At 52.6% G+C, this 27,311-nt stretch overlaps 44 non-coding genes across 44 annotated transcripts; 20 read left to right on the forward strand and 24 right to left on the reverse strand.

The window, feature by feature from the left end:
* Positions 1-441: 441 nt before the first annotated feature.
* On the reverse strand, positions 442-514 carry trnar-acg (transfer RNA arginine (anticodon ACG)). Its single transcript has one exon. It is a non-coding gene; the product is annotated as a tRNA-Arg (tRNA).
* A 296-nt stretch (positions 515-810) lies between these two features.
* trnay-gua (transfer RNA tyrosine (anticodon GUA)) lies at positions 811-897 on the reverse strand. The gene is given in 2 exon segments: positions 811-846; positions 861-897. It is a non-coding gene; the product is annotated as a tRNA-Tyr (tRNA).
* A 114-nt stretch (positions 898-1,011) lies between these two features.
* Positions 1,012-1,083, reverse strand: trnae-uuc (transfer RNA glutamic acid (anticodon UUC)). Its single transcript has one exon. It is a non-coding gene; the product is annotated as a tRNA-Glu (tRNA).
* A 588-nt stretch (positions 1,084-1,671) lies between these two features.
* On the forward strand, positions 1,672-1,743 carry trnae-cuc (transfer RNA glutamic acid (anticodon CUC)). The gene has a single exon. It is a non-coding gene; the product is annotated as a tRNA-Glu (tRNA).
* A 733-nt stretch (positions 1,744-2,476) lies between these two features.
* Positions 2,477-2,549, reverse strand: trnar-acg (transfer RNA arginine (anticodon ACG)). The gene has a single exon. It is a non-coding gene; the product is annotated as a tRNA-Arg (tRNA).
* Positions 2,550-2,664: 115 nt separating this feature from the next.
* On the forward strand, positions 2,665-2,736 carry trnae-cuc (transfer RNA glutamic acid (anticodon CUC)). Its single transcript has one exon. It is a non-coding gene; the product is annotated as a tRNA-Glu (tRNA).
* A 495-nt stretch (positions 2,737-3,231) lies between these two features.
* Positions 3,232-3,304, forward strand: trnae-cuc (transfer RNA glutamic acid (anticodon CUC)). The gene has a single exon. It is a non-coding gene; the product is annotated as a tRNA-Glu (tRNA).
* A 309-nt stretch (positions 3,305-3,613) lies between these two features.
* trnae-uuc (transfer RNA glutamic acid (anticodon UUC)) lies at positions 3,614-3,685 on the reverse strand. The gene has a single exon. It is a non-coding gene; the product is annotated as a tRNA-Glu (tRNA).
* A 497-nt stretch (positions 3,686-4,182) lies between these two features.
* On the forward strand, positions 4,183-4,254 carry trnae-cuc (transfer RNA glutamic acid (anticodon CUC)). Its single transcript has one exon. It is a non-coding gene; the product is annotated as a tRNA-Glu (tRNA).
* A 723-nt stretch (positions 4,255-4,977) lies between these two features.
* On the reverse strand, positions 4,978-5,050 carry trnar-acg (transfer RNA arginine (anticodon ACG)). The gene has a single exon. It is a non-coding gene; the product is annotated as a tRNA-Arg (tRNA).
* A 296-nt stretch (positions 5,051-5,346) lies between these two features.
* On the reverse strand, positions 5,347-5,433 carry trnay-gua (transfer RNA tyrosine (anticodon GUA)). Its single transcript is given in 2 exon segments — positions 5,347-5,382; positions 5,397-5,433. It is a non-coding gene; the product is annotated as a tRNA-Tyr (tRNA).
* A 114-nt stretch (positions 5,434-5,547) lies between these two features.
* trnae-uuc (transfer RNA glutamic acid (anticodon UUC)) lies at positions 5,548-5,619 on the reverse strand. Its single transcript has one exon. It is a non-coding gene; the product is annotated as a tRNA-Glu (tRNA).
* A 572-nt stretch (positions 5,620-6,191) lies between these two features.
* On the forward strand, positions 6,192-6,263 carry trnae-cuc (transfer RNA glutamic acid (anticodon CUC)). Its single transcript has one exon. It is a non-coding gene; the product is annotated as a tRNA-Glu (tRNA).
* A 921-nt stretch (positions 6,264-7,184) lies between these two features.
* trnae-cuc (transfer RNA glutamic acid (anticodon CUC)) lies at positions 7,185-7,256 on the forward strand. Its single transcript has one exon. It is a non-coding gene; the product is annotated as a tRNA-Glu (tRNA).
* Positions 7,257-7,751: 495 nt separating this feature from the next.
* Positions 7,752-7,824, forward strand: trnae-cuc (transfer RNA glutamic acid (anticodon CUC)). Its single transcript has one exon. It is a non-coding gene; the product is annotated as a tRNA-Glu (tRNA).
* Positions 7,825-8,133: 309 nt separating this feature from the next.
* Positions 8,134-8,205, reverse strand: trnae-uuc (transfer RNA glutamic acid (anticodon UUC)). Its single transcript has one exon. It is a non-coding gene; the product is annotated as a tRNA-Glu (tRNA).
* Positions 8,206-8,702: 497 nt separating this feature from the next.
* Positions 8,703-8,774, forward strand: trnae-cuc (transfer RNA glutamic acid (anticodon CUC)). Its single transcript has one exon. It is a non-coding gene; the product is annotated as a tRNA-Glu (tRNA).
* A 723-nt stretch (positions 8,775-9,497) lies between these two features.
* On the reverse strand, positions 9,498-9,570 carry trnar-acg (transfer RNA arginine (anticodon ACG)). The gene has a single exon. It is a non-coding gene; the product is annotated as a tRNA-Arg (tRNA).
* A 682-nt stretch (positions 9,571-10,252) lies between these two features.
* On the forward strand, positions 10,253-10,325 carry trnae-cuc (transfer RNA glutamic acid (anticodon CUC)). Its single transcript has one exon. It is a non-coding gene; the product is annotated as a tRNA-Glu (tRNA).
* Positions 10,326-11,322: 997 nt separating this feature from the next.
* trnae-cuc (transfer RNA glutamic acid (anticodon CUC)) lies at positions 11,323-11,394 on the forward strand. The gene has a single exon. It is a non-coding gene; the product is annotated as a tRNA-Glu (tRNA).
* A 732-nt stretch (positions 11,395-12,126) lies between these two features.
* trnar-acg (transfer RNA arginine (anticodon ACG)) lies at positions 12,127-12,199 on the reverse strand. The gene has a single exon. It is a non-coding gene; the product is annotated as a tRNA-Arg (tRNA).
* Positions 12,200-12,314: 115 nt separating this feature from the next.
* On the forward strand, positions 12,315-12,386 carry trnae-cuc (transfer RNA glutamic acid (anticodon CUC)). Its single transcript has one exon. It is a non-coding gene; the product is annotated as a tRNA-Glu (tRNA).
* Positions 12,387-13,115: 729 nt separating this feature from the next.
* trnar-acg (transfer RNA arginine (anticodon ACG)) lies at positions 13,116-13,188 on the reverse strand. Its single transcript has one exon. It is a non-coding gene; the product is annotated as a tRNA-Arg (tRNA).
* Positions 13,189-13,303: 115 nt separating this feature from the next.
* Positions 13,304-13,375, forward strand: trnae-cuc (transfer RNA glutamic acid (anticodon CUC)). The gene has a single exon. It is a non-coding gene; the product is annotated as a tRNA-Glu (tRNA).
* A 2,389-nt stretch (positions 13,376-15,764) lies between these two features.
* Positions 15,765-15,836, reverse strand: trnae-uuc (transfer RNA glutamic acid (anticodon UUC)). Its single transcript has one exon. It is a non-coding gene; the product is annotated as a tRNA-Glu (tRNA).
* Positions 15,837-17,438: 1,602 nt separating this feature from the next.
* Positions 17,439-17,510, forward strand: trnae-cuc (transfer RNA glutamic acid (anticodon CUC)). Its single transcript has one exon. It is a non-coding gene; the product is annotated as a tRNA-Glu (tRNA).
* A 723-nt stretch (positions 17,511-18,233) lies between these two features.
* trnar-acg (transfer RNA arginine (anticodon ACG)) lies at positions 18,234-18,306 on the reverse strand. The gene has a single exon. It is a non-coding gene; the product is annotated as a tRNA-Arg (tRNA).
* A 296-nt stretch (positions 18,307-18,602) lies between these two features.
* trnay-gua (transfer RNA tyrosine (anticodon GUA)) lies at positions 18,603-18,689 on the reverse strand. The gene is given in 2 exon segments: positions 18,603-18,638; positions 18,653-18,689. It is a non-coding gene; the product is annotated as a tRNA-Tyr (tRNA).
* Positions 18,690-18,803: 114 nt separating this feature from the next.
* Positions 18,804-18,875, reverse strand: trnae-uuc (transfer RNA glutamic acid (anticodon UUC)). The gene has a single exon. It is a non-coding gene; the product is annotated as a tRNA-Glu (tRNA).
* A 588-nt stretch (positions 18,876-19,463) lies between these two features.
* On the forward strand, positions 19,464-19,535 carry trnae-cuc (transfer RNA glutamic acid (anticodon CUC)). Its single transcript has one exon. It is a non-coding gene; the product is annotated as a tRNA-Glu (tRNA).
* Positions 19,536-20,268: 733 nt separating this feature from the next.
* Positions 20,269-20,341, reverse strand: trnar-acg (transfer RNA arginine (anticodon ACG)). Its single transcript has one exon. It is a non-coding gene; the product is annotated as a tRNA-Arg (tRNA).
* Positions 20,342-20,456: 115 nt separating this feature from the next.
* trnae-cuc (transfer RNA glutamic acid (anticodon CUC)) lies at positions 20,457-20,528 on the forward strand. The gene has a single exon. It is a non-coding gene; the product is annotated as a tRNA-Glu (tRNA).
* Positions 20,529-21,023: 495 nt separating this feature from the next.
* Positions 21,024-21,096, forward strand: trnae-cuc (transfer RNA glutamic acid (anticodon CUC)). Its single transcript has one exon. It is a non-coding gene; the product is annotated as a tRNA-Glu (tRNA).
* A 981-nt stretch (positions 21,097-22,077) lies between these two features.
* On the forward strand, positions 22,078-22,149 carry trnae-cuc (transfer RNA glutamic acid (anticodon CUC)). The gene has a single exon. It is a non-coding gene; the product is annotated as a tRNA-Glu (tRNA).
* Positions 22,150-22,886: 737 nt separating this feature from the next.
* On the reverse strand, positions 22,887-22,959 carry trnar-acg (transfer RNA arginine (anticodon ACG)). Its single transcript has one exon. It is a non-coding gene; the product is annotated as a tRNA-Arg (tRNA).
* Positions 22,960-23,074: 115 nt separating this feature from the next.
* On the forward strand, positions 23,075-23,146 carry trnae-uuc (transfer RNA glutamic acid (anticodon UUC)). Its single transcript has one exon. It is a non-coding gene; the product is annotated as a tRNA-Glu (tRNA).
* Positions 23,147-24,036: 890 nt separating this feature from the next.
* On the forward strand, positions 24,037-24,108 carry trnae-cuc (transfer RNA glutamic acid (anticodon CUC)). The gene has a single exon. It is a non-coding gene; the product is annotated as a tRNA-Glu (tRNA).
* A 724-nt stretch (positions 24,109-24,832) lies between these two features.
* On the reverse strand, positions 24,833-24,905 carry trnar-acg (transfer RNA arginine (anticodon ACG)). Its single transcript has one exon. It is a non-coding gene; the product is annotated as a tRNA-Arg (tRNA).
* Positions 24,906-25,200: 295 nt separating this feature from the next.
* Positions 25,201-25,287, reverse strand: trnay-gua (transfer RNA tyrosine (anticodon GUA)). Its single transcript is given in 2 exon segments — positions 25,201-25,236; positions 25,251-25,287. It is a non-coding gene; the product is annotated as a tRNA-Tyr (tRNA).
* A 114-nt stretch (positions 25,288-25,401) lies between these two features.
* trnae-uuc (transfer RNA glutamic acid (anticodon UUC)) lies at positions 25,402-25,473 on the reverse strand. The gene has a single exon. It is a non-coding gene; the product is annotated as a tRNA-Glu (tRNA).
* Positions 25,474-26,390: 917 nt separating this feature from the next.
* On the reverse strand, positions 26,391-26,463 carry trnar-acg (transfer RNA arginine (anticodon ACG)). The gene has a single exon. It is a non-coding gene; the product is annotated as a tRNA-Arg (tRNA).
* Positions 26,464-26,578: 115 nt separating this feature from the next.
* On the forward strand, positions 26,579-26,650 carry trnae-cuc (transfer RNA glutamic acid (anticodon CUC)). Its single transcript has one exon. It is a non-coding gene; the product is annotated as a tRNA-Glu (tRNA).
* Positions 26,651-26,759: 109 nt separating this feature from the next.
* trnay-gua (transfer RNA tyrosine (anticodon GUA)) lies at positions 26,760-26,846 on the reverse strand. Its single transcript is given in 2 exon segments — positions 26,760-26,795; positions 26,810-26,846. It is a non-coding gene; the product is annotated as a tRNA-Tyr (tRNA).
* Positions 26,847-26,960: 114 nt separating this feature from the next.
* Positions 26,961-27,032, reverse strand: trnae-uuc (transfer RNA glutamic acid (anticodon UUC)). The gene has a single exon. It is a non-coding gene; the product is annotated as a tRNA-Glu (tRNA).
* Between the last annotated feature and the right edge of the window lie 279 nt (positions 27,033-27,311).

The raw sequence follows: 27,311 nt of genomic DNA on the forward strand, positions 1-27,311 counted from the left end.
GCGGCCCGTTCGAAGAGGGAAGCAAAGAGGAGCCCGCCTTCCCATACCGGGAGTCAAACCCGGGCCACCTGGGTGAAAACCAAGAATCCTGACCGCTAGACCATATTGGAACTGGTCAGTGGAAGCCTTGTCCGGGTAAAAAAAAAGATTCCAAAAATAGTCACGCATTGGAAAAGACAAGCGTGGTCTTGCATTGTAACCGTTATCTCAAGGAAAAACAGCCTATCGCCGGTCTGTCAAGGTACAGAAATGAAAAAATCATGAGATTAGCAATGAAACTGAGACGCGGTTTTAAACGGATAAGTTGCTGATTAACGGCTAGTTCGGATTTCATTTCGTGTCCAACTTTTTCTCAAAGCCTGGGTGGCACGTAGGAATAGGGCAACAATTCGGCAAGCCCGTGACATCAAAACCAAACTGCATTACGCAAAAAGTGTAGCGCGAGCCAGCCAGGAGTCGAACCTAGAATCTTCTGATCCGTAGTCAGACGCGTTATCCATTGCGCCACTGGCCCACCGACTGGGGGACCTCGTGCTTGCGACCGACTTGTTGGTATTCGACGTGACAGAAGCCTGTATTGCTGTCTGCTTGTTCTCATGCTATTAGCAGGCCAGCACCTAATCAGCCCTTCCCTGGTGGTCTAGTGGTTAGGATTCGGCGCTCTCACCACCGCGGCCCGGGTTCGATTCCCGGACCGGGAACTCTCTTTTGCCCCCCTTCCCCCCAACGGCGGACTGTGAAATCAAGCTCTGCTGGGCGCTTTCAGAAGGCCGGCCCCCCCAAAAAAGGTGGGCACATGAAAAAACAACCTCCTTCGAGCCGGAGTCGAACCAGCGACCTAAGGATTGCCAACACTTCACCTACAGTCCTCCGCTCTACCAGCTGAGCTATCGAAGGCACGGGTCTGTGGGGTCACAACCTCTGCCTATTAGGTTTCTGCAGCTCGACTGCTGGCCAAAAAACGGCCTTCGACGCAGGAAGACGTGCGGCCCCTTCGAAGAGGAGCCCGCCTTCCCATGCCGGGAGTCGAACCCGGGCCACCTGGGTGAAAACCAGGAATCCTGACCGCTAGACCATATGGAAACTGGTCAGTGGAAGCCTTGTCCAGGGAAAAAAAAAGATTCCAAAAATAGTCACGCCACGCATTCGAAAAAACAAGTGAGGTCTTGCATTGTAACCGTTATCTCAAGGAAAAACAGCCTATCGCCGGTCTGTCAAGGTACAGAAATGAAAAAATCATGAGATTAGCAATGAAACTGAGACGCGGTTTTAACCGGATAAGTTGCTAATTATTGGCTAGTTCGGATTTCATTTCGTGTCCAACTTTTTCTCAAAGCCTGGGTGACACGTAGGAATAGGGCAACGATTCTGCAAGCCCGTGACATCAAAACCAAACTGCATTATGCAAAAAGCGTAGCGCGAGCCAGCCAGAAGTCGAACCTAGAATCTTCTGATCCGTAGTCAGACACTTTATCCATTGCGCCACTGGCCCACCGACTGGGGTCCCTCGTGCTTGCGCCCAACTTGTTGGTTTTCGACGTGACAGAAGCCTGTATTGCTGTCTGCTTGTTCTTGTGCTATTAGCAGGCCAGCATCAGATCAGCCCAGCATCAGATCAGCCCAGCATCAGATCAGCCCAGCATCAGATCAGCCCAGCATCAGATCAGCCCTTCCCTGATGGTCTAGTGGTTAGGATTCGGCGCTCTCACCGCCGCGGCCCGGGTTCGATTCCCGGTCAGGGAACTCTCTTTTGCCCCCCTCCCCCCCAACGGCGGACTGTGAAATCAAGCTCTGCTGGGGGCTTTCAGAAGGCCGCCCCCCCCCCAAAAAAAAGGTGGGCACATGAAAAAACAACCTCCTTCGAGCCAGAGTCGAACCAGCGACATAATGATTGCCAACGCTTCACCTACAGTCCTCCGCTCTACCAGCTGAGCTATCGAAGCACGGCTATGTGGGGTCACAACCTCTTCCTATTAGGTTTCTGCAGCTCGACTGCTGGCCAAAAAACGGCCTTCGACGCAGGAAGACGTGCGGCCCGTTCGAAGAGGGAAGCAAAGAGGAGCCCGCCTTCCCATACCGGGAGTCAAACCCGGGCCACCTGGGAGAAAACCAAGAATCCTGACCGCTAGACCATATTGGAACTGGTCAGTGGAATCCTTGTCCGGGTAAAAAAAAAGATTCCAAAAATAGTCACGCCACGCATTGGAAAAGACAAGCGTGGTCTTGCATTGTAACCGTTATCTCAAGGAAAAACAGCCTATCGCCGGTCTGTCAAGGTGCAGAAATGAAAAAATCATGAGATTAGCAATGAAACTGAGACGCGGTTTTAAACGGATAAGTTGCTGATTACAGGCTAGTTCGGATTTCATTTCGTGTCCAACTTTTTCTCAAAGCCTGGGTGGCACGTAGGAATAGGGCAACAATTCGGCAAGCCCGTGACATCAAAACCAAACTGCATTACGCAAAAAGTGTAGCGCAAGCCAGCCAGGAGTTGAACCTAGAATCTTCTGATCCGTAGTCAGACACGTTATCCATTGCGCCACTGGCCCACCAACTGGGGGACTTCGTGCTTGCGCCCGACTTGATGGTTTTCGACGTGACAGAAGCCTGTATTGCTGTCTGCTTGTTCTCGTGTTATTAGCAGGCCAGCACCGGATCAGCCCTTCCCTGGTGGTCTAGTGGTTAGGATTCGGCGCTCTCACCGCCGCGGCCCGGGTTCGATTCCCGGTCAGGGAACTCTCTTTTGCCCCCCTCCCCCCTAACAGCGGACTGTGAAATCAAGCTCTGCTGGGCGCTTTCAGAAGGCCGGCCCCCCCAAAAAAGGTGGGCACATGAAAAAACAACCTTCTTCGAGCCAGAGTCGAACCAGCGACCTAAGGATTGCCAACGCTTCACCTACAGTCCTCCGCTCTACCAGCTGAGCTATCGAAGGCACGGGTCTGTAGGGTCTGTAGGGTCACAACCTCTGCCTATTAGGTTTCTGCAGCTCGACTGCTGCAAAAAGCGTAGCGCGAGCCAGCCAGAAGTCGAACCTAGAATCTTCTGATCCGTAGTCAGACGCTTTATCCATTGCGCCACTGGCCCACCGACTGGGGTCCCTCGTGCTTGCGCCCGACTTGTTGGTTTTCGACGTGACATAAGCCTGTATTGCTGTCTGCTTGTTCTTGTGCTATTAGCAGGCCAGCATCAGATCAGCCCAGGATCAGATCAGCCCAGCATCAGATCAGCCCTTCCCTGGTGGTCTAGTGGTTAGGATTCGGCGCTCTCACCGCCACGGCCCTGGGTTCGATTCCCGGTCAGGGAACTCTCTTTTGCCCCCCTTCCCCCCAACGGCGGACTGTGAAATCAAGCTCTGCTGGGCGCTTTCAGAAGGCTGGCCCCCCCAAAAAAGGTGGGCACATGAAAAAACAACCTCCTTCGAGCCGGAGTCGAACCAGCGACATAATGATTGCCAACGCTTCACCTACAGTCCTCCGCTCTACCAGCTGAGCTATTGAAGCACAGCTATGTGGGGTCACAACCTCTTCCTATTAGGTTTCTGCAGCTCGACTGCTGGCCAAAAAACGGCCTTCGACGCAGGAAGACGTGCGGCCCCTTCAAAGAGGAGCCCGCCTTCCCATACCGGGAGTCGAACCCGGGCCACCTGGGTGAAAACCAAGAATCCTGACCGCTAGACCATATTGGAACTGGTCAGTGGAATCCTTGTCCGGGTAAAAAAAAAGATTCCAAAAATAGTCACGCCACGCATTGGAAAAGACAAGCGTGGTCTTGCATTGTAACCGTTATCTCAAGGAAAAACAGCCTATCGCCGGTCTGTCAAGGTACAGAAATGAAAAAATCATGAGATTAGCAATGAAACTGAGACGCGGTTTTAAACGGATAAGTTGCTGATTACCGGCTAGTTCGGATTTCATTTCGTGTCCAACTTTTTCTCAAAGCCTGGGTGGCACGTAGGAATATCAAAACCAAACTGCATTATGCAAAAAGTGTAGCGCAAGCCAGCCAGGAGTCGAACCTAGAATCTTCTGATCCGTAGTCAGACGAGTTATCCATTGCGCCACTGGCCCACCGACTGGGTGACCTCGTGCTTGCGCCCGACTTGTTGGTTTTCGACGTGACAGAAGCCTGTATTGCTGTCTGCTTGTTCTCATGCTATTAGCAGGCCAGCACCAGATCAGCCCTTTCCTGGTGGTCTAGTGGTTAGGATTCGGCGCTCTCACCGCCGCGGCCCGGGTTCGATTCCCGGTCAGGGAACTCTCTTTTGCCCCCCTCCCCCCTAACGGCGGACTGTGAAATCAAGCTCTGCTGGGCGCTTTCAGAAGGCCGGCCCCCCCAAAAAAGGTGGGCACATGAAAAAACAACCTCCTTCGAGCCAGCGACCTAAGGATTGCCAACGCTTCACCTACAGTCCTCCGCTCTACCAGCTGAGCTATCGAAGGCACGGGTCTGTAGGGTTTGTAGGGTCACAACCTCTGCCTATTAGGTTTCTGCAGCTCGACTGCTGGCCAAAAAACGGCCTTCGACGCAGGAAGACGTGCGGCCCGTTCGAAGAGGGAAGCAAAGAGGAGCCCGCCTTCCCATACCGGGAGTCAAACCCGGGCCACCTGGGTGAAAACCAAGAATCCTGACCGCTAGACCATATTGGAACTGGTCAGTGGAAGCCTTGTCCGGGTAAAAAAAAAGATTCCAAAAATAGTCACGCATTGGAAAAGACAAGCGTGGTCTTGCATTGTAACCGTTATCTCAAGGAAAAACAGCCTATCGCCGGTCTGTCAAGGTACAGAAATGAAAAAATCATGAGATTAGCAATGAAACTGAGACGCGGTTTTAAACGGATAAGTTGCTGATTAACGGCTAGTTCGGATTTCATTTCGTGTCCAACTTTTTCTCAAAGCCTGGGTGGCACGTAGGAATAGGGCAACAATTCGGCAAGCCCGTGACATCAAAACCAAACTGCATTACGCAAAAAGTGTAGCGCGAGCCAGCCAGGAGTCGAACCTAGAATCTTCTGATCCGTAGTCAGACGCGTTATCCATTGCGCCACTGGCCCACCGACTGGGGGACCTCGTGCTTGCGACCGACTTGTTGGTATTCGACGTGACAGAAGCCTGTATTGCTGTCTGCTTGTTCTCATGGTATTAGCAGGCCAGCACCTAATCAGCCCTTCCCTGGTGGTCTAGTGGTTAGGATTCGGCGCTCTCACCACCGCGGCCCGGGTTCGATTCCCGGACCGGGAACTCTCTTTTGCCCCCCTTTCCCCCAACGGCGGACTGTGAAATCAAGCTCTGCTGGGCGCTTTCAGAAGGCCGGCCCCCCCAAAAAAGGTGGGCACATGAAAAAACAACCTCCTTCGAGCCGGAGTCGAACCAGCGACCTAAGGATTGCCAACACTTCACCTACAGTCCTCCGCTCTACCAGCTGAGCTATCGAAGGCACGGGTCTGTGGGGTCACAACCTCTGCCTATTAGGTTTCTGCAGCTCGACTGCTGGCCAAAAAACGGCCTTCGACGCAGGAAGACGTGCGGCCCCTTCGAAGAGGAGCCCGCCTTCCCATGCCGGGAGTCGAACCCGGGCCACCTGGGTGAAAACCAGGAATCCTGACCGCTAGACCATATGGAAACTGGTCAGTGGAAGCCTTGTCCAGGGAAAAAAAAAGATTCCAAAAATAGTCACGCCACGCATTCGAAAAAACAAGTGAGGTCTTGCATTGTAACCGTTATCTCAAGGAAAAACAGCCTATCGCCGGTCTGTCAAGGTACAGAAATGAAAAAATCATGAGATTAGCAATGAAACTGAGACGCGGTTTTAACCGGATAAGTTGCTAATTATTGGCTAGTTCGGATTTCATTTCGTGTCCAACTTTTTCTCAAAGCCTGGGTGACACGTAGGAATAGGGCAACGATTCTGCAAGCCCGTGACATCAAAACCAAACTGCATTATGCAAAAAGCGTAGCGCGAGCCAGCCAGAAGTCGAACCTAGAATCTTCTGATCCGTAGTCAGACACTTTATCCATTGCGCCACTGGCCCACCGACTGGGGTCCCTCGTGCTTGCGCCCAACTTGTTGGTTTTCGACGTGACAGAAGCCTGTATTGCTGTCTGCTTGTTCTTGTGCTATTAGCAGGCCAGCATCAGATCAGCCCAGCATCAGATCAGCCCAGCATCAGATCAGCCCAGCATCAGATCAGCCCTTCCCTGATGGTCTAGTGGTTAGGATTCGGCGCTCTCACCGCCGCGGCCCGGGTTCGATTCCCGGTCAGGGAACTCTCTTTTGCCCCCCTCCCCCCCAACGGCGGACTGTGAAATCAAGCTCTGCTGGGGGCTTTCAGAAGGCCGCCCCCCCCCCAAAAAAAAGGTGGGCACATGAAAAAACAACCTCCTTCGAGCCAGAGTCGAACCAGCGACATAATGATTGCCAACGCTTCACCTACAGTCCTCCGCTCTACCAGCTGAGCTATCGAAGCACGGCTATGTGGGGTCACAACCTCTTCCTATTAGGTTTCTGCAGCTCGACTGCTGGCCAAAAAACGGCCTTCGACGCAGGAAGACGTGCGGCCCGTTCGAAGAGGGAAGCAAAGAGGAGCCCGCCTTCCCATACCGGGAGTCAAACCCGGGCCACCTGGGAGAAAACCAAGAATCCTGACCGCTAGACCATATTGGAACTGGTCAGTGGAATCCTTGTCCGGGTAAAAAAAAAGATTCCAAAAATAGTCACGCCACGCATTGGAAAAGACAAGCGTGGTCTTGCATTGTAACCGTTATCTCAAGGAAAAACAGCCTATCGCCGGTCTGTCAAGGTGCAGAAATGAAAAAATCATGAGATTAGCAATGAAACTGAGACGCGGTTTTAAACGGATAAGTTGCTGATTACAGGCTAGTTCGGATTTCATTTCGTGTCCAACTTTTTCTCAAAGCCTGGGTGGCACGTAGGAATAGGGCAACAATTCGGCAAGCCCGTGACATCAAAACCAAACTGCATTACGCAAAAAGTGTAGCGCAAGCCAGCCAGGAGTTGAACCTAGAATCTTCTGATCCGTAGTCAAACACGTTATCCATTGCGCCACTGGCCCACCAACTGGGGGACTTCGTGCTTGCGCCCGACTTGATGGTTTTCGACGTGACAGAAGCCTGTATTGCAGTCTGCTTGTTCTCGTGTTATTAGCAGGCCAGCACCGGATCAGCCCTTCCCTGGTGGTCTAGTGGTTAGGATTCGGCGCTCTCACCGCCGCGGCCCGGGTTCGATTCCCGGTCAGGGAACTCTCTTTTGCCCCCCTCCCCCCTAACAGCGGACTGTGAAATCAAGCTCTGCTGGGCGCTTTCAGAAGGCCGGCCCCCCCAAAAAAGGTGGGCACATGAAAAAACAACCTTCTTCGAGCCAGAGTCGAACCAGCGACCTAAGGATTGCCAACGCTTCACCTACAGTCCTCCGCTCTACCAGCTGAGCTATCGAAGGCACGGGTCTGTAGGGTCTGTAGGGTCACAACCTCTGCCTATTAGGTTTCTGCAGCTCGACTGCTGCAAAAAGCGTAGCGCGAGCCAGCCAGAAGTCGAACCTAGAATCTTCTGATCCGTAGTCAGACGCTTTATCCATTGCGCCACTGGCCCACCGACTGGGGTCCCTCGTGCTTGCGCCCGACTTGTTGGTTTTCGACGTGACATAAGCCTGTATTGCTGTCTGCTTGTTCTTGTGCTATTAGCAGGCCAGCATCAGATCAGCCCAGGATCAGATCAGCCCAGCATCAGATCAGCCCTTCCCTGGTGGTCTAGTGGTTAGGATTCGGCGCTCTCACCGCCACGGCCCTGGGTTCGATTCCCGGTCAGGGAACTCTCTTTTGCCCCCCTTCCCCCCAACGGCGGACTGTGAAATCAAGCTCTGCTGGGCGCTTTCAGAAGGCTGGCCCCCCCAAAAAAGGTGGGCACATGAAAAAACAACCTCCTTCGAGCCGGAGTCGAACCAGCGACATAATGATTGCCAACGCTTCACCTACAGTCCTCCGCTCTACCAGCTGAGCTATTGAAGCACAGCTATGTGGGGTCACAACCTCTTCCTATTAGGTTTCTGCAGCTCGACTGCTGGCCAAAAAACGGCCTTCGACGCAGGAAGACGTGCGGCCCCTTCAAAGAGGAGCCCGCCTTCCCATACCGGGAGTCGAACCCGGGCCACCTGGGTGAAAACCAAGAATCCTGACCGCTAGACCATATTGGAACTGGTCAGTGGAATCCTTGTCCGGGTAAAAAAAAAGATTCCAAAAATAGTCACGCCACGCATTGGAAAAGACAAGCGTGGTCTTGCATTGTAACCGTTATCTCAAGGAAAAACAGCCTATCGCCGGTCTGTCAAGGTACAGAAATGAAAAAATCATGAGATTAGCAATGAAACTGAGACGCGGTTTTAAACGGATAAGTTGCTGATTACCGGCTAGTTCGGATTTCATTTCGTGTCCAACTTTTTCTCAAAGCCTGGGTGGCACGTAGGAATATCAAAACCAAACTGCATTATGCAAAAAGTGTAGCGCAAGCCAGCCAGGAGTCGAACCTAGAATCTTCTGATCCGTAGTCAGACGAGTTATCCATTGCGCCACTGGCCCACCGACTGGGTGACCTCGTGCTTGCGCCCGACTTGTTGGTTTTCGACGTGACAGAAGCCTGTATTGCTGTCTGCTTGTTCTCATGCTATTAGCAGGCCAGCACCAGATCAGCCCTTTCCTGGTGGTCTAGTGGTTAGGATTCGGCGCTCTCACCGCCGCGGCCCGGGTTCGATTCCCGGTCAGGGAACTCTCTTTTGCCCCCCTCCCCCCTAACGGCGGACTGTGAAATCAAGCTCTGCTGGGCGCTTTCAGAAGGCCGGCCCCCCCAAAAAAGGTGGGCACATGAAAAAACAACCTCCTTCGAGCCAGCGACCTAAGGATTGCCAACGCTTCACCTACAGTCCTCCGCTCTACCAGCTGAGCTATCGAAGGCACGGGTCTGTAGGGTTTGTAGGGTCACAACCTCTGCCTATTAGGTTTCTGCAGCTCGACTGCTGGCCAAAAAACGGCCTTCGACGCAGGAAGACGTGCGGCCCGTTCGAAGAGGGAAGCAAAGAGGAGCCCGCCTTCCCATACCGGGAGTCAAACCCGGGCCACCTGGGTGAAAACCAAGAATCCTGACCGCTAGACCATATTGGAACTGGTCAGTGGAAGCCTTGTCCGGGTAAAAAAAAAGATTCCAAAAATAGTCACGCATTGGAAAAGACAAGCGTGGTCTTGCATTGTAACCGTTATCTCAAGGAAAAACAGCCTATCGCCGGTCTGTCAAGGTACAGAAATGAAAAAATCATGAGATTAGCAATGAAACTGAGACGCGGTTTTAAACGGATAAGTTGCTGATTAACGGCTAGTTCGGATTTCATTTCGTGTCCAACTTTTTCTCAAAGCCTGGGTGGCACGTAGGAATAGGGCAACAATTCGGCAAGCCCGTGACATCAAAACCAAACTGCATTACGCAAAAAGTGTAGCGCGAGCCAGCCAGGAGTCGAACCTAGAATCTTCTGATCCGTAGTCAGACGCGTTATCCATTGCGCCACTGGCCCACCGACTGGGGGACCTCGTGCTTGCGACCGACTTGTTGGTATTCGACGTGACAGAAGCCTGTATTGCTGTCTGCTTGTTCTCATGGTATTAGCAGGCCAGCACCTAATCAGCCCTTCCCTGGTGGTCTAGTGGTTAGGATTCGGCGCTCTCACCACCGCGGCCCGGGTTCGATTCCCGGACCGGGAACTCTCTTTTGCCCCCCTTCCCCCCAACGGCGGACTGTGAAATCAAGCTCTGCTGGGCGCTTTCAGAAGGCCGGCCCCCCCAAAAAAGGTGGGCACATGAAAAAACAACCTTCTTCGAGCCGGAGTCGAACCAGCGACCTAAGGATTGCCAACGCTTCACCTACAGTCCTCCGCTCTACCAGCTGAGCTATCGAAGGCACGGGTCTGTAGGGTCTGTAGGGTCACAACCTCTGCCTATTAGGTTTCTGCAGCTCGACTGCTGCAAAAAGCGTAGCGCGAGCCAGCCAGAAGTCGAACCTAGAATCTTCTGATCCGTAGTCAGACGCTTTATCCATTGCGCCACTGGCCCACCGACTGGGGTCCCTCGTGCTTGCGCCCGACTTGTTGGTTTTCGACGTGACATAAGCCTGTATTGCTGTCTGCTTGTTCTTGTGCTATTAGCAGGCCAGCATCAGATCAGCCCAGGATCAGATCAGCCCAGCATCAGATCAGCCCTTCCCTGGTGGTCTAGTGGTTAGGATTCGGCGCTCTCACCGCCACGGCCCTGGGTTCGATTCCCGGTCAGGGAACTCTCTTTTGCCCCCCTTCCCCCCAACGGCGGACTGTGAAATCAAGCTCTGCTGGGCGCTTTCAGAAGGCTGGCCCCCCCAAAAAAGGTGGGCACATGAAAAAACAACCTCCTTCGAGCCGGAGTCGAACCAGCGACATAATGATTGCCAACGCTTCACCTACAGTCCTCCGCTCTACCAGCTGAGCTATTGAAGCACAGCTATGTGGGGTCACAACCTCTTCCTATTAGGTTTCTGCAGCTCGACTGCTGGCCAAAAAACGGCCTTCGACGCAGGAAGACGTGCGGCCCGTTCGAAGAGGGAAGCAAAGAGGAGCCCGCCTTCCCATACCGGGAGTCAAACCCGGGCCACCTGGGTGAAAACCAAGAATCCTGACCGCTAGACCATATTGGAACTGGTCAGTGGAAGCCTTGTCCAGGGAAAAAAAAAGATTCCAAAAATAGTCACGCCACGCATTCGAAAAAACAAGCGAGGTCTTGCATTGTAACCGTTATCTCAAGGAAAAACAGCCTATCGCCGGTCTGTCAAGGTACAGAAATGAAAAAATCATGAGATTAGCAATGAAACTGAGACGCGGTTTTAACCGGATAAGTTGCTAATTATTGGCTAGTTCGGATTTCATTTCGTGTCCAACTTTTTCTCAAAGCCTGGGTGACACGTAGGAATAGGGCAACGATTCTGCAAGCCCGTGACATCAAAACCAAACTGCATTATGCAAAAAGCATAGCGCGAGCCAGCCAGAAGTCGAACCTAGAATCTTCTGATCCGTAGTCAGACGCTTTATCCATTGCGCCACTGGCCCACCGACTGGGGTCCCTCGTGCTTGCGCCCGACTTGTTGGTTTTCGACGTGACAGAAGCCTGTATTGCTGTCTGCTTGTTCTTGTGCTATTAGCAGGCCAGCATCAGATCAGCCCAGCATCAGATCAGCCCAGCATCAGATCAGCCCAGCATCAGATCAGCCCAGCATCAGATCAGCCCAGCATCAGATCAGCCCTTCCCTGGTGGTCTAGTGGTTAGGATTAGGCGCTCTCACCGCCGCGGCCCGGGTTCGATTCCCGGTCAGGGAACTCTCTTTTGCCCCCCTCCCCCCCAACGGCGGACTGTGAAATCAAGCTCTGCTGGGGGCTTTCAGAAGGCCGCCCCCCCCCAAAAAAAAGGTGGGCACATGAAAAAACAACCTCCTTCGAGCCGGAGTCGAACCAGCGACATAATGATTGCCAACGCTTCACCTACAGTCCTCCGCTCTACCAGCTGAGCTATCGAAGCACGGCTATGTGGGGTCACAACCTCTTCCTATTAGGTTTCTGCAGCTCGACTGCTGGCCAAAAAACGGCCTTCGACGCAGGAAGACGTGCGGCCCGTTCGAAGAGGGAAGCAAAGAGGAGCCCGCCTTCCCATACCGGGAGTCAAACCCGGGCCACCTGGGAGAAAACCAAGAATCCTGACCGCTAGACCATATTGGAACTGGTCAGTGGAATCCTTGTCCGGGTAAAAAAAAAGATTCCAAAAATAGTCACGCCACGCATTGGAAAAGACAAGCGTGGTCTTGCATTGTAACCGTTATCTCAAGGAAAAACAGCCTATCGCCGGTCTGTCAAGGTGCAGAAATGAAAAAATCATGAGATTAGCAATGAAACTGAGACGCGGTTTTAAACGGATAAGTTGCTGATTACAGGCTAGTTCGGATTTCATTTCGTGTCCAACTTTTTCTCAAAGCCTGGGTGGCACGTAGGAATAGGGCAACAATTCGGCAAGCCCGTGACATCAAAACCAAACTGCATTACGCAAAAAGTGTAGCGCAAGCCAGCCAGGAGTTGAACCTAGAATCTTCTGATCCGTAGTCAGACACGTTATCCATTGCGCCACTGGCCCACCAACTGGGGGACTTCGTGCTTGTGCCCGACTTGATGGTTTTCGACGTGACAGAAGCCTGTATTGCTGTCTGCTTGTTCTCGTGTTATTAGCAGGCCAGCACCAGATCAGCCCTTCCCTGGTGGTCTAGTGGTTAGGATTCGGCGCTCTCACCGCCGCGGCCCGGGTTCGATTCCCGGTCAGGGAACTCTCTTTTGCCCCCCTCCCCCCTAACAGCGGACTGTGAAATCAAGCTCTGCTGGGCGCTTTCAGAAGGCCGGCCCCCCCAAAAAAGGTGGGCACATGAAAAAACAACCTTCTTCGAGCCAGAGTCGAACCAGCGACATAATGATTGCCAACGCTTCACCTACAGTCCTCCGCTCTACCAGCTGAGCTATCGAAGCACGGCTATGTGGGGTCACAACCTCTTCCTATTAGGTTTCTGCAGCTCGACTGCTGGCCAAAAAACGGCCTTCGACGCAGGAAGACGTGCGGCCCGTTCGAAGAGGGAAGCAAAGAGGAGCCCGCCTTCCCATACCGGGAGTCAAACCCGGGCCACCTGGGAGAAAACCAAGAATCCTGACCGCTAGACCATATTGGAACTGGTCAGTGGAATCCTTGTCCGGGTAAAAAAAAAGATTCCAAAAATAGTCACGCCACGCATTGGAAAAGACAAGCGTGGTCTTGCATTGTAACCGTTATCTCAAGGAAAAACAGCCTATCGCCGGTCTGTCAAGGTGCAGAAATGAAAAAATCATGAGATTAGCAATGAAACTGAGACGCGGTTTTAAACGGATAAGTTGCTGATTACAGGCTAGTTCGGATTTCATTTCGTGTCCAACTTTTTCTCAAAGCCTGGGTGGCACGTAGGAATAGGGCAACAATTCGGCAAGCCCGTGACATCAAAACCAAACTGCATTACGCAAAAAGTGTAGCGCAAGCCAGCCAGGAGTTGAACCTAGAATCTTCTGATCCGTAGTCAGACACGTTATCCATTGCGCCACTGGCCCACCAACTGGGGGACTTCGTGCTTGCGCCCGACTTGATGGTTTTCGACGTGACAGAAGCCTGTATTGCTGTCTGCTTGTTCTCGTGTTATTAGCAGGCCAGCACCAGATCAGCCCTTCCCTGGTGGTCTAGTGGTTAGGATTCGGCGCTCTCACCGCCGCGGCCCGGGTTCGATTCCCGGTCAGGGAACTCTCTTTTGCCCCCCTCCCCCCTAACAGCGGACTATGAAATCAAGCTCTGCTGGGCGCTTTCAGAAGGCCGGCCCCCCCAAAAAAGGTGGGCACATGAAAAAACAACCTTCTTCGAGCCAGAGTCGAACCAGCGACATAATGATTGCCAACGCTTCACCTACAGTCCTCCGCTCTACCAGCTGAGCTATTGAAGCACGGCTATGTGGGGTCACAATCTCTTCCTATTAGGTTTCTGCAGCTCGACTGCTGGCCAAAAAACGGCCTTCGACGCAGGAAGACGTGCGGCCCGTTCGAAGAGGGAAGCAAAGAGGAGCCCGCCTTCCCATACCGGGAGTCAAACCCGGGCCACCTGGGTGAAAACCAAGAATCCTGACCGCTAGACCATATTGGAACTGGTCAGTGGAAGCCTTGTCCGGGTAAAAAAAAAGATTCCAAAAATAGTCACGCCACGCATTGGAAAAGACAAGCGTGGTCTTGCATTGTAACCGTTATCTCAAGGAAAAACAGCCTATCGCCGGTCTGTCAAGGTACAGAAATGAAAAAATCATGAGATTAGCAATGAAACTGAGACGCGGTTTTAAACGGATAAGTTGCTGATTAACGGCTAGTTCGGATTTCATTTCGTGTCCAACTTTTTCTCAAAGCCTGGGTGGCACGTAGGAATAGGGCAACAATTCGGCAAGCCCGTGACATCAAAACCAAACTGCATTACGCAAAAAGTGTAGCGCGAGCCAGCCAGGAGTCGAACCTAGAATCTTCTGATCCGTAGTCAGACGCTTTATCCATTGCGCCACTGGCCCACCGACTGGGGTCCCTCGTGCTTGCACCCAACTTGTTGGTTTTCGACGTGACAGAAGCCTGTATTGCTGTCTGCTTGTTCTTGTGCTATTAGCAGGCCAGCATCAGATCAGCCCAGCGTCAGATCAGCCCAGCGTCAGATCAGCCCAGCGTCAGATCAGCCCAGCGTCAGATCAGCCCAGCATCAGATCAGCCCAGCATCAGATCAGCCCTTCCCTGGTGGTCTAGTGTTTAGGATTCGGCGCTCTCACCGCCGCGGCCCGGGTTCGATTCCCGGTCAGGGAACTCTCTTTTGCCCCCCTCCCCCCCAACGGCGGACTGTGAAATTAAGCTCTGCTGGGGGCTTTCAGAAGGCCGGCCCCCCCCCCCAAGAAAAGGTGGGCACATGAAAAAACAACTTCCTTCGAGCCGGAGTCGAACCAGCGACATAATGATTGCCAACGCTTCACCTACAGTCCTCCGCTCTACCAGCTGAGCTATCGAAGCACGGCTATGTGGGGTCACAACCTCTTCCTATTTGGTTTCTGCAGCTCGACTGCTGGCCAAAAAACGGCCTTCGACGCAGGAAGACGTGCGGCCCGTTCGAAGAGGGAAGCAAAGAGGAGCCCGCCTTCCCATACCGGGAGTCAAACCCGGGCCACCTGGGTGAAAACCAAGAATCCTGACCGCTAGACCATATTGGAACTGGTCAGTGGAATCCTTGTCCGGGTAAAAAAAAAGATTCCAAAAATAGTCACGCCACGCATTGGAAAAGACAAGCGTGGTCTTGCATTGTAACCATTATCTCAAGGAAAAACAGCCTATCGCCGGTCTGTCAAGGTACAGAAATGAAAAAATCATGAGATTAGCAATGAAACTGAGACGCGGTTTTAAACGGATAAGTTGCTGATTACCGGCTAGTTCGGATTTCATTTCGTGTCCAACTTTTTCTCAAAGCCTGGGTGGCACGTAGGAATAGGGCAACAATTCGGCAAGCCCGTGACATCAAAACCAAACTGCATTACGCAAAAAGTGTAGCGCAAGGCAGCCAGGAGTCGAACCTAGAATCTTCTGATCCGTAGTCAGACGAGTTATCCATTGCGCCACTGGCCCACCGACTGGGGGACCTCGTGCTTGCGCCCGACTTGTTGGTTTTCGACGTGACAGAAGCCTGTATTGCTGTCTGCTTGTTCTTGTGCTATTAGCAGGCCAGCATCAGATCAGCCCTTCCCTGGTGGTCTAGTGGTTAGGATTCAGCGCTCTCACCGCCGCGGCCCGGGTTCGTTTCCCGTTCAGGGAACTCTCTTTTGCCCCCCTCCCCCCTAACGGCGGACTGTGAAATCAAGCTCTGCTGGGCGCTTTCAGAAGGCCGGCCCCCCCAAAAAAGGTGGGCACATGAAAAAACAACCTCCTTCGAGCCAGAGTCGAACCAGCGACCTAAGGATTGCCAACGCTTCACCTACAGTCCTCCGCTCTACCAGCTGAGCTATCGAAGGCACGGGTCTGTGGGGTCACAACCTCTGCCTATTAGGTTTCTGCAGCTCGACTGCTGGCCAAAAAACGGCCTTCGACGCAGGAAGACGTGCGGCCCCTTCGAAGAGGAGCCCGCCTTCCCATACCGGGAGTCGAACCCGGGCCACCTGGTTGAAAACCAGGAATCCTGACCGCTAGACCATATGGAAACTGGTCAGTGGAAGCCTTGCCCGGGTAAAAAAAAAGATTCCAAAAATAGTCACGCCACGCATTCGAAAAAACAAGCGAGGTCTTGCATTGTAACCGTTATCTCAAGGAAAAACAGCCTATCGCCGGTCTGTCAAGGTACAGAAATGAAAAAATCATGAGATTAGCAATGAAACTGAGACGCGGTTTTAACCGGATAAGTTGCTGATTATTGGCTAGTTCGGATTTCATTTCGTGTCCAACTTTTTCTCAAAGCCTGGGTGACACGTAGGAATAGGGCAACGATTCTGCAAGCCCGTGACATCAAAACCAAACTGCATTATGCAAAAAGCGTAGCGCGAGCCAGCCAGAAGTCGAACCTAGAAGCTTCTGATCCGTAGTCAGACGCTTTATCCATTGCGCCACTGGCCCACCGACTGGGGTCACTCGTGCTTGCGCCCGACTTGTTGGTTTTCGACGTGACAGAAGCCTGTATTGCTGTCTGCTTGTTCTTGTGCTATTAGCAGGCCAGCATCAGATCAGCCCAGCATCAGATCAGCCCAGCATCAGATCAGCCCAGCATCAGATCAGCCCAGCATCAGATCAGCCCAGCATCAGATCAGCCCAGCATCAGATCAGCCCAGCATCAGATCAGCCCTTCCGTGGCGGTCTAGTGGTTAGGATTCGGCGCTCTCACCGCCGCGGCCCGGGTTCGATTCCCGGTCAGGGAACTCTCTTTTGCCCCCCTCCCCCCCAACGGCGGACTGTGAAATCAAGCTCTGCTGGGGGCTTTCAGAAGGCCGGCCCCCCCCCCAAAAAAAGGTGGGCATATGAAAAAACAACCTCCTTCGAGCCGGAGTCGAACCAGCGACATAATGATTGCCAACGCTTCACCTACAGTCCTCCGCTCTACCAGCTGAGCTATCGAAGCACGGCTATGTGGGGTCACAACCTCTTCCTATTAGGTTTCTGCAGCTCGACTGCTGGCCAAAAAACGGCCTTCGACGCAGGAAGACGTGCGGCCCGTTCGAAGAGGGAAGCAAAGAGGAGCCCGCCTTCCCATACCGGGAGTCAAACCCGGGCCACCTGGGTGAAAACCAAGAATCCTGACCGCTAGACCATATTGGAACTGGTCAGTGGAATCCTTGTCGGGGTAAAAAAAAAGATTCCAAAAATAGTCACGCCACGCATTGGAAAAGACAAGCGTGGTCTTGCATTGTAACCGTTATCTCAAGGAAAAACAGCCTATCGCCGGTCTGTCAAGGTACAGAAATGAAAAAATCATGAGATTAGCAATGAAACTGAGACGCGGTTTTAAACGGATAAGTTGCTGATTACCGGCTAGTTCGGATTTCATTTCGTGTCCAACTTTTTCTCAAAGCCTGGGTGGCACGTAGGAATATCAAAACCAAACTGCATTATGCAAAAAGTGTAGCGCAAGCCAGCCAGGAGTCGAACCTAGAATCTTCTGATCCGTAGTCAGACGAGTTATCCATTGCGCCACTGGCCCACCGACTGGGGGACCTCGTGCTTGCGCCCGACTTGTTGGTTTTCGACGTGACAGAAGCCTGTATTGCTGTCTGCTTGTTCTCATGCTATTAGCAGGCCAGCACCAGATCAGCCCTTTCCTGGTGGTCTAGTGGTTAGGATTCGGCGCTCTCACCGCCGCGGCCCGGGTTCGATTCCCGGTCAGGGAACTCTCTTTTGCCCCCCTCCCCCCTAACGGCGGACTGTGAAATCAAGCTCTGCTGGGCGCTTTCAGAAGGCCGGCCCCCCCAAAAAAGGTGGGCACATGAAAAAACAACCTCCTTCGAGCCAGCGACCTAAGGATTGCCAACGCTTCACCTACAGTCCTCCGCTCTACCAGCTGAGCTATTGAAGACACGGGTCTGTAGGGTTTGTAGGGTCACAACCTCTGCCTATTAGGTTTCTGCAGCTCGACTGCTGGCCAAAAAACGGCCTTCGACGCAGGAAGACGTGCGGCCCGTTCGAAGAGGGAAGCAAAGAGGAGCCCGCCTTCCCATACCGGGAGTCAAACCCGGGCCACCTGGGTGAAAACCAAGAATCCTGACCGCTAGACCATATTGGAACTGGTCAGTGGAAGCCTTGTCCGGGTAAAAAAAAAGATTCCAAAAATAGTCACGCATTGGAAAAGACAAGCGTGGTCTTGCATTGTAACCGTTATCTCAAGGAAAAACAGCCTATCGCCGGTCTGTCAAGGTACAGAAATGAAAAAATCATGAGATTAGCAATGAAACTGAGACGCGGTTTTAAACGGATAAGTTGCTGATTAACGGCTAGTTCGGATTTCATTTCGTGTCCAACTTTTTCTCAAAGCCTGGGTGGCACGTAGGAATAGGGCAACAATTCGGCAAGCCCGTGACATCAAAACCAAACTGCATTACGCAAAAAGTGTAGCGCGAGCCAGCCAGGAGTCGAACCTAGAATCTTCTGATCCGTAGTCAGACGCGTTATCCATTGCGCCACTGGCCCACCGACTGGGGGACCTCGTGCTTGCGACCGACTTGTTGGTATTCGACGTGACAGAAGCCTGTATTGCTGTCTGCTTGTTCTCATGCTATTAGCAGGCCAGCACCTAATCAGCCCTTCCCTGGTGGTCTAGTGGTTAGGATTCGGCGCTCTCACCACCGCGGCCCGGGTTCGATTCCCGGACAGGGAACTCTCTTTTGCCCCCCTTCCCCCCAACGGCGGACTGTGAAATCAAGCTCTGCTGGGCGCTTTCAGAAGGCCGGCCCCCCCAAAAAAGGTGGGCACATGAAAAAACAACCTCCTTCGAGCCGGAGTCGAACCAGCGACCTAAGGATTGCCAACACTTCACCTACAGTCCTCCGCTCTACCAGCTGAGCTATCGAAGGCACGGGTCTGTGGGGTCACAACCTCTGCCTATTAGGTTTCTGCAGCTCGACTGCTGGCCAAAAAACGGCCTTCGACGCAGGAAGACGTGCGGCCCCTTCGAAGAGGAGCCCGCCTTCCCATGCCGGGAGTCGAACCCGGGCCACCTGGGTGAAAACCAGGAATCCTGACCGCTAGACCATATGGAAACTGGTCAGTGGAAGCCTTGTCCAGGGAAAAAAAAAGATTCCAAAAATAGTCACGCCACGCATTCGAAAAAACAAGTGAGGTCTTGCATTGTAACCGTTATCTCAAGGAAAAACAGCCTATCGCCGGTCTGTCAAGGTACAGAAATGAAAAAATCATGAGATTAGCAATGAAACTGAGACGCGGTTTTAACCGGATAAGTTGCTAATTATTGGCTAGTTCGGATTTCATTTCGTGTCCAACTTTTTCTCAAAGCCTGGGTGACACGTAGGAATAGGGCAACGATTCTGCAAGCCCGTGACATCAAAACCAAACTGCATTATGCAAAAAGCGTAGCGCGAGCCAGCCAGAAGTCGAACCTAGAATCTTCTGATCCGTAGTCAGACACTTTATCCATTGCGCCACTGGCCCACCGACTGGGGTCCCTCGTGCTTGCGCCCAACTTGTTGGTTTTCGACGTGACAGAAGCCTGTATTGCTGTCTGCTTGTTCTTGTGCTATTAGCAGGCCAGCATCAGATCAGCCCAGCATCAGATCAGCCCAGCATCAGATCAGCCCAGCATCAGATCAGCCCAGCATCAGATCAGCCCTTCCCTGATGGTCTAGTGGTTAGGATTCGGCGCTCTCACCGCCGCGGCCCGGGTTCGATTCCCGGTCAGGGAACTCTCTTTTGCCCCCCTCCCCCCCAACGGCGGACTGTGAAATCAAGCTCTGCTGGGGGCTTTCAGAAGGCCGCCCCCCCCCCAAAAAAAAGGTGGGCACATGAAAAAACAACCTCCTTCGAGCCGGAGTCGAACCAGCGACATAATGATTGCCAACGCTTCACCTACAGTCCTCCGCTCTACCAGCTGAGCTATCGAAGCACGGCTATGTGGGGTCACAACCTCTTCCTATTAGGTTTCTGCAGCTCGACTGCTGGCCAAAAAACGGCCTTCGACGCAGGAAGACGTGCGGCCCGTTCGAAGAGGGAAGCAAAGAGGAGCCCGCCTTCCCATACCGGGAGTCAAACCCGGGCCACCTGGGAGAAAACCAAGAATCCTGACCGCTAGACCATATTGGAACTGGTCAGTGGAATCCTTGTCCGGGTAAAAAAAAAGATTCCAAAAATAGTCACGCCACGCATTGGAAAAGACAAGCGTGGTCTTGCATTGTAACCGTTATCTCAAGGAAAAACAGCCTATCGCCGGTCTGTCAAGGTGCAGAAATGAAAAAATCATGAGATTAGCAATGAAACTGAGACGCGGTTTTAAACGGATAAGTTGCTGATTACAGGCTAGTTCGGATTTCATTTCGTGTCCAACTTTTTCTCAAAGCCTGGGTGGCACGTAGGAATAGGGCAACAATTCGGCAAGCCCGTGACATCAAAACCAAACTGCATTACGCAAAAAGTGTAGCGCAAGCCAGCCAGGAGTTGAACCTAGAATCTTCTGATCCGTAGTCAGACACGTTATCCATTGCGCCACTGGCCCACCAACTGGGGGACTTCGTGCTTGCGCCCGACTTGATGGTTTTCGACGTGACAGAAGCCTGTATTGCTGTCTGCTTGTTCTCGTGTTATTAGCAGGCCAGCACCAGATCAGCCCTTCCCTGGTGGTCTAGTGGTTAGGATTCGGCGCTCTCACCGCCGCGGCCCGGGTTCGATTCCCGGTCAGGGAACTCTCTTTTGCCCCCCTCCCCCCTAACAGCGGACTGTGAAATCAAGCTCTGCTGGGCGCTTTCAGAAGGCCGGCCCCCCCAAAAAAGGTGGGCACATGAAAAAACAACCTTCTTCGAGCCAGAGTCGAACCAGCGACCTAAGGATTGCCAACGCTTCACCTACAGTCCTCCGCTCTACCAGCTGAGCTATCGAAGGCACGGGTCTGTAGGGTCTGTAGGGTCTCAACCTCTGCCTATTAGGTTTCTGCAGCTCGACTGCTGCAAAAAGCGTAGCGCGAGCCAGCAAGAAGTCGAACCTAGAATCTTCTGATCCGTAGTCAGACGCTTTATCCATTGCGCCACTGGCCCACCGACTGGGGTCCCTCGTGCTTGCGCCCGACTTGTTGGTTTTCGACGTGACATAAGCCTGTATTGCTGTCTGCTTGTTCTTGTGCTATTAGCAGGCCAGCATCAGATCAGCCCAGGATCAGATCAGCCCAGCATCAGATCAGCCCTTCCCTGGTGGTCTAGTGGTTAGGATTCGGCGCTCTCACCGCCACGGCCCTGGGTTCGATTCCCGGTCAGGGAACTCTCTTTTGCCCCCCTTCCCCCCAACGGCGGACTGTGAAATCAAGCTCTGCTGGGCGCTTTCAGAAGGCCGGCCCCCCCAAAAAAGGTGGGCACATGAAAAAACAACCTCCTTCGAGCCGGAGTCGAACCAGCGACATAATGATTGCCAACGCTTCACCTACAGTCCTCCGCTCTACCAGCTGAGCTATTGAAGCACAGCTATGTGGGGTCACAACCTCTTCCTATTAGGTTTCTGCAGCTCGACTGCTGGCCAAAAAACGGCCTTCGACGCAGGAAGACGTGCGGCCCGTTCGAAGAGGGAAGCAAAGAGGAGCCCGCCTTCCCATACCGGGAGTCAAACCCGGGCCACCTGGGTGAAAACCAAGAATCCTGACCGCTAGACCATATTGGAACTGGTCAGTGGAAGCCTTGTCCAGGGAAAAAAAAAGATTCCAAAAATAGTCACGCCACGCATTCGAAAAAACAAGCGAGGTCTTGCATTGTAACCGTTATCTCAAGGAAAAACAGCCTATCGCCGGTCTGTCAAGGTACAGAAATGAAAAAATCATGAGATTAGCAATGAAACTGAGACGCGGTTTTAACCGGATAAGTTGCTAATTATTGGCTAGTTCGGATTTCATTTCGTGTCCAACTTTTTCTCAAAGCCTGGGTGACACGTAGGAATAGGGCAACGATTCTGCAAGCCCGTGACATCAAAACCAAACTGCATTATGCAAAAAGCATAGCGCGAGCCAGCCAGAAGTCGAACCTAGAATCTTCTGATCCGTAGTCAGACGCTTTATCCATTGCGCCACTGGCCCACCGACTGGGGTCCCTCGTGCTTGCGCCCGACTTGTTGGTTTTCGACGTGACAGAAGCCTGTATTGCTGTCTGCTTGTTCTTGTGCTATTAGCAGGCCAGCATCAGATCAGCCCAGCATCAGATCAGCCCAGCATCAGATCAGCCCAGCATCAGATCAGCCCAGCATCAGATCAGCCCTTCCCTGGTGGTCTAGTGGTTAGGATTCGGCGCTCTCACCGCCGCGGCCCGGGTTCGATTCCCGGTCAGGGAACTCTCTTTTGCCCCCCTCCCCCCCAACGGCGGACTGTGAAATCAAGCTCTGCTGGGGGCTTTCAGAAGGCCGCCCCCCCCCCCCCCAAAAAAAAGGTGGGCACATGAAAAAACAACCTCCTTCAAGCCGGAGTCGAACCAGCGACATAATGATTGCCAACGCTTCACCTACAGTCCTCCGCTCTACCAGCTGAGCTATCGAAGCACGGCTATGTGGGGTTACAACCTCTTCCTATTAGGTTTCTGCAGCTCGACTGCTGGCCAAAAAACGGCCTTCGACGCAGGAAGACGTGCGGCCCGTTCGAAGAGGGAAGCAAAGAGGAGCCCGCCTTCCCATACCGGGAGTCAAACCCGGGCCACCTGGGAGAAAACCAAGAATCCTGACCGCTAGACCATATTGGAACTGGTCAGTGGAATCCTTGTCCGGGTAAAAAAAAAGATTCCAAAAATAGTCACGCCACGCATTGGAAAAGACAAGCGTGGTCTTGCATTGTAACCGTTATCTCAAGGAAAAACAGCCTATCGCCGGTCTGTCAAGGTGCAGAAATGAAAAAATCATGAGATTAGCAATGAAACTGAGACGCGGTTTTAAACGGATAAGTTGCTGATTACAGGCTAGTTCGGATTTCATTTCGTGTCCAACTTTTTCTCAAAGCCTGGGTGGCACGTAGGAATAGGGCAACAATTCGGCAAGCCCGTGACATCAAAACCAAACTGCATTACGCAAAAAGTGTAGCGCAAGCCAGCCAGGAGTCGAACCTAGAATCTTCTGATCCGTAGTCAGACGCGTTATCCATTGCGCCACTGGCCCACCAACTGGTGGACCTCGTGCTTGCGCCCGACTTGTTGGTTTTCGACGTGACAGAAGCCTGTATTGCTGTCTGCTTGTTCTCATGCTATTAGCAGGCCAGCACCAGATCAGCCCTTCCCTGGTGGTCTAGTGGTTAGGATTCGGCGCTTTCACCGCCGCGGCCCGGGTTCGATTCCCGGTCAGGGAGCTCTCTTTTGCCCCCCTCCCCCCTAACAGCGGACTGTGAAATCAAGCTCTGCTGGGCGCTTTCAGAAGGCCGGCCCCCCCAAAAAAGGTGGGCACATGAAAAAACAACCTTCTTCGAGCCAGAGTCGAACCAGCGACATAATGATTGCCAACGCTTCACCTACAGTCCTCCGCTCTACCAGCTGAGCTATTGAAGCACGGCTATGTGGGGTCACAATCTCTTCCTATTAGGTTTCTGCAGCTCGACTGCTGGCCAAAAAACGGCCTTCGACGCAGGAAGACGTGCGGCCCGTTCGAAGAGGGAAGCAAAGAGGAGCCCGCCTTCCCATACCGGGAGTCAAACCCGGGCCACCTGGGTGAAAACCAAGAATCCTGACCGTTAGACCATATTGGAACTGGTCAGTGGAAGCCTTGTCCGGGTAAAAAAAAAGATTCCAAAAATAGTCACGCCACGCATTGGAAAAGACAAGCGTGGTCTTGCATTGTAACCGTTATCTCAAGGAAAAACAGCCTATCGCCGGTCTGTCAAGGTACAGAAATGAAAAAATCATGAGATTAGCAATGAAACTGAGACGCGGTTTTAAACGGATAAGTTGCTGATTAACGGCTAGTTCGGATTTCATTTCGTGTCCAACTTTTTCTCAAAGCCTGGGTGGCACGTAGGAATATCAAAACCAAACTGCATTATGCAAAAAGTGTAGCGCAAGCCAGCCAGGAGTCGAACCTAGAATCTTCTGATCCGTAGTCAGACGAGTTATCCATTGCGCCACTGGCCCACCGACTGGGGGACCTCGTGCTTGCGCCCGACTTGTTGGTTTTCGACGTGACAGAAGCCTGTATTGCTGTCTGCTTGTTCTCAAGCTATTAGCAGGCCAGCACCAGATCAGCCCTTCCCTGGTGGTCTAGTGGTTAGGATTCGGCGCTCTCACCGCCGCGGCCCGGGTTAGATTCCCGGTCAGGGAACTCTCTTTTGCCCCCCTCCCCCCTAACGGCGGACTGTGAAATCAAGCTCTGCTGGGCGCTTTCAGAAGGCCGGCCCCCCCAAAAAAAGGTGGGCACATGAAAAAACAACCTCCTTCGAGCCAGCGACCTAAGGATTGCCAACGCTTCACCTACAGTCCTCCGCTCTACCAGCTGAGCTATCGAAGGCACGGGTCTGTAGGGTTTGTAGGGTCACAACCTCTGCCTATTAGGTTTCTGCAGCTCGACTGCTGGCCAAAAAACGGCCTTCGACGCAGGAAGACGTGCGGCCCGTTCGAAGAGGGAAGGAAAGAGGAGCCCGCCTTCCCATACCGGGAGTCAAACCCGGGCCACCTGGGTGAAAACCAAGAATCCTGACCGCTAGACCATATTGGAACTGGTCAGTGGAAGCCTTGTCCGGGTAAAAAAAAAGATTCCAAAAATAGTCACGCATTGGAAAAGACAAGCGTGGTCTTGCATTGTAACCGTTATCTCAAGGAAAAACAGCCTATCGCCGGTCTGTCAAGGTACAGAAATGAAAAAATCATGAGATTAGCAATGAAACTGAGACGCGGTTTTAAACGGATAAGTTGCTGATTAACGGCTAGTTCGGATTTCATTTCGTGTCCAACTTTTTCTCAAAGCCTGGGTGGCACGTAGGAATAGGGCAACAATTCGGCAAGCCCGTGACATCAAAACCAAACTGCATTACGCAAAAAGTGTAACGCGAGCCAGCCAGGAGTCGAACCTAGAATCTTCTGATCCGTAGTCAGACGCGTTATCCATTGCGCCACTGGCCCACCGACTGGGGGATCTCGTGCTTGCGCCCGACTTGTTGGTATTCGACGTGACAGAAGCCTGTATTGCTGTCTGCTTGTTCTCATGCTATTAGCAGGCCAGCACCTAATCAGCCCTTCCCTGGTGGTCTAGTGGTTAGGATTCGGCGCTCTCACCACCGCGGCCCGGGTTCGATTCCCGGACAGGGAACTCTCTTTTGCCCCCCTTCCCCCCAACGGCGGACTGTGAAATCAAGCTCTGCTGGGCGCTTTCAGAAGGCCGGCCCCCCAAAAAAGGTGGGCACATGAAAAAACAACCTCCTTCGAGCCGGAGTCGAACCAGCGACCTAAGGATTGCCAACACTTCACCTACAGTCCTCCGCTCTACCAGCTGAGCTATCGAAGGCACGGGTCTGTGGGGTCACAACCTCTGCCTATTAGGTTTCTGCAGCTCGACTGCTGGCCAAAAAACGGCCTTCGACGCAGGAAGACGTGCGGCCCCTTCGAAGAGGAGCCCGCCTTCCCATACCGGGAGTCGAACCCGGGCCACCTGGGTGAAAACCAGGAATCCTGACCGCTAGACCATATGGAAACTGGTCAGTGGAAGCCTTGTCCAGGGAAAAAAAAAGATTCCAAAAATAGTCACGCCACGCATTCGAAAAAACAAGCGAGGTCTTGCATTGTAACCGTTATCTCAAGGAAAAACAGCCTATCGCCGGTCTGTCAAGGTACAGAAATGAAAAAATCATGAGATTAGCAATGAAACTGAGACGCGGTTTTAACCGGATAAGTTGCTGATTACCGGCTAGTTCGGATTTCATTTCGTGTCCAACTTTTTCTCAAAGCCTGGGTGGCACGTAGGAATATCAAAACCAAACTGCATTATGCAAAAAGTGTAGCGCAAGCCAGCCAGGAGTCGAACCTAGAATCTTCTGATCCGTAGTCAGACGAGTTATCCATTGCGCCACTGGCCCACCGACTGGGGGACCTCGTGCTTGCGCCCGACTTGTTGGTTTTCGACGTGACAGAAGCCTGTATTGCTGTCTGCTTGTTCTCATGCTATTAGCAGGCCAGCACCAGATCAGCCCTTCCCTGGTGGTCTAGTGGTTAGGATTCGGCGCTCTCACCGCCGCGGCCCGGGTTCGATTCCAAGAATCCTGACCGCTAGACCATATTGGAACTGGTCAGTGGAAGCCTTGTCCGGGTAAAAAAAAGATTCCAAAAATAGTCACGCATTGGAAAAGACAAGCGTGGTCTTGCATTGTAACCGTTATCTCAAGGAAAAACAGCCTATCGCCGGTCTGTCAAGGTACAGAAATGAAAAAATCATGAGATTAGCAATGAAACTGAGACGCGGTTTTAAACGGATAAGTTGCTGATTAACGGCTAGTTCGGATTTCATTTCGTGTCCAACTTTTTCTCAAAGCCTGGGTGGCACGTAGGAATAGGGCAACAATTCGGCAAGCCCGTGACATCAAAACCAAACTGCATTACGCAAAAAGTGTAGCGCGAGCCAGCCAGGAGTCGAACCTAGAATCTTCTGATCCGTAGTCAGACGCGTTATCCATTGCACCACTGGCCCACCGACTGGGGGACCTCGTGCTTGCGCCCGACATGTTGGTTTTCGACGTGACAGAAGCCTGTATTGCTGTCTGCTTGTTCTCATGCTATTAGCAGGCCAGCACCAGATCAGCCCTTCCCTGGTGGTCTAGTGTTTAGGATTCGGCGCTCTCACCGCCGCGGCCCGGGTTCGATTCCCGGTCAGGGAACTCTCTTTTGCCCCCCTTCCCCCCAACGGCGGACTGTGAAATCAAGCTCTGCTGGGCGCTTTCAGAAGGCCGGCCCCCCCAAAAAAGGTGGGCACATGAAAAAACAACCTCCTTCGAGCCGGAGTCGAACCAGCGACCTAAGGATTGCCAACGCTTCACCTACAGTCCTCCGCTCTACCAGCTGAGCTATCGAAGGCACGGGTCTGTGGGGTCACAACCTCTGCCTATTAGGTTTCTGCAGCTCGACTGCTGGCCAAAAAACGGCCTTCGACGCAGGAAGACGTGCGGCCCCTTCGAAGAGGAGCCCGCCTTCCCATACCGGGAGTCGAACCCGGGCCACCTGGGTGAAAACCAAGAATCCTGACCGCTAGACCATATTGGAACTGGTCAGTGGAATCCTTGTCCGGGTAAAAAAAAAGATTCCAAATATAGTCACGCCACGCATTGGAAAAGACAAGCGTGGTCTTGCATTGTAACCGTTATCTCAAGGAAAAACAGCCTATCGCCGGTCTGTCAAGGTACAGAAATGAAAAAATCATGAGATTAGCAATGAAACTGAGACGCGGTTTTAAACGGATAAGTTGCTGATTACCGGCTAGTTCGGATTTCATTTCGTGTCCAACTTTTTCTCAAAGCCTGGGTGGCACGTAGGAATATCAAA

This window comes from Garra rufa, chromosome 1 (assembly GCF_049309525.1).
Source record: "Garra rufa chromosome 1, GarRuf1.0, whole genome shotgun sequence".
NCBI lineage: Eukaryota > Metazoa > Chordata > Actinopteri > Cypriniformes > Cyprinidae > Garra > Garra rufa.